At 41.0% G+C, this 1,753-nt stretch overlaps 1 protein-coding gene across 3 annotated transcripts in view; it reads right to left on the bottom strand.

Moving 5' to 3' along the window:
• The window catches only part of LOC100168771 (ubiquitin carboxyl-terminal hydrolase 36), an 11,883-nt gene extending 11,134 nt beyond the window's left edge, over nucleotides 1-749 (bottom strand). For all 3 annotated transcript variants that reach the window (XM_001946042.5, XM_008189615.3, XM_008189614.3), the window contains exon 1: nucleotides 484-749. The gene's annotated coding sequence lies outside the window, so the exon portion shown is untranslated. The remainder of the gene's footprint in view (nucleotides 1-483) is intronic.
• Nucleotides 750-1,753: the final 1,004 nt, after the last annotated feature.

Genomic DNA, 1,753 nt, shown 5'->3' with positions numbered 1-1,753 from the left:
CTCGGTGCCGTTGTCGGATATGGACTTTGGATTCAAGTATAGAATTAACACGAAACATTTGCTTGTCTTCCACATACCCTCGCGAGGAGGCGCGAAGGTCTGTGTGTAATCTGTCCCGGCCCCCGGAGCGCTATCTCACATGGTCGACTCGATAGTACAAGGCTAGTGCATTTCCGTTGTGCACATAGAGTTTCGTTTACTCAAGAAAGCATCCATAATAACACTTCAATGAGGCGAGCACAAGAATTTTGGCGGAAACCGGCAGGGCGGTCATTTCGTCAATACACGCGCGTTCGGGTGCTCCCGCTCCCCCGGTCTGATGACGGATGGCGGTGACCGCCGACACGCTTATTTTTTTGTCATTCGTACACGTCTCCCCGAGAACCCGCAGTCTCTATCTCACCCACGCAAGTCGAACGACAAAGGTATATTATATTCTGTTGTGTGACAACGACACGGCTATAATATTACGATAATACTCACGTCGAATCCGGGGCAGCAGCAAATAGCAATGGCGTGCAATCGCGTAATAGGGCACACGTTATAAAAGTAAATAATAAAAATATTAATATTATTATTATTATTATTACAATATTATAACTAAAGAACACACACACATAATTGAGTAAAAAAAAAATTCAAATAATAATAAAAAATATTAATAACTAAAACACCGAGGAACGAAGAGGATTTCACTCGATTTTTCGACTGCAAATTTACTTACACTAACCTGTAAACTTGGCACAGGAGCCGCCTGCTAGTGTAGTTGTCCGATACCCCGATTACAGGCGGCCAATCAACACTAGGCTCATCACAAATATCATGGCATAGAAAACGGCAGAAGCCCGTTCGAATGGAAATGCCGCTCAGTTATTCTTAATACTTATTACTATCATAATTTATCATTCTATTATAATAATATAAGCCACCACCTCTAGCTTTGTCTGCTGTCACATTTTACCAACATTCTACTTCAATCTACATTATTTTCCCATGTTCTCGTCGTAACAACGACAATTTTCCTGAAGTGCGAACGTCACGCCCGTGACGGTTTCGGCACGGACCACCGACTGTGTGTCGGTTCTTCCATGAATTAACATCGGCCACGGATAGTGGGGTTTTCGGAAGGCCAACAGGCCGTGGCCCGCGGCAGCTGTGGTCAGATTTTTTCCGTCCTTGGGTGCGTTCGAATATGAATAGTTAGAGTAGAGTACGTTTAGTTAGAGTAGAGTAGAGTTTATAGTAGCTGTACTCTAAACCACATTACTCCGAATAACCGAACGATATATTGTTATCAATCTTTTCGTACTGATAAAAATATAATGTATATAATTAGCTGCAGTTGGCACTTAAAGTTAAAACTTTAAAAGGTGGTTAGGTCTAGGACTTAGGGTATAAATTATAAAATATTTGTCGCAAGTGTAATGAAAAATGAAAATTCGTAATCATATAATAATTTTGATTTTGTTATCTTCGTAGATAAGCATTATTATCAGTGGAGTTAAAACAACCTACCTATTTTTTCGGGGTCAAAGAGTTAACCCGGAGTCTAACAACTCGGCGTTACCGAACGGTAGTACGGAGTTAACTCTGCGTTCCCGAACGAAGTTGGGGAACTATTTTTTTATAGAGTTAACTAGAGTTGAGTTTTCGAACGCACCCCTTGGTGTAGGTCGTAGAGCACATGTCAGTAAGCCACAAGACACAAATACATAAAAACTGTAATTGTAATTTGTGATTTGTACAATACAGT

The sequence above is a fragment of the Acyrthosiphon pisum genome, chromosome A2 (genome assembly GCF_005508785.2).
Source record: "Acyrthosiphon pisum isolate AL4f chromosome A2, pea_aphid_22Mar2018_4r6ur, whole genome shotgun sequence".
NCBI lineage: Eukaryota > Metazoa > Arthropoda > Insecta > Hemiptera > Aphididae > Acyrthosiphon > Acyrthosiphon pisum.
Note: the sequence above shows the minus strand (reverse complement) of the source record. Positions and strands in the feature narration are given on the sequence as shown.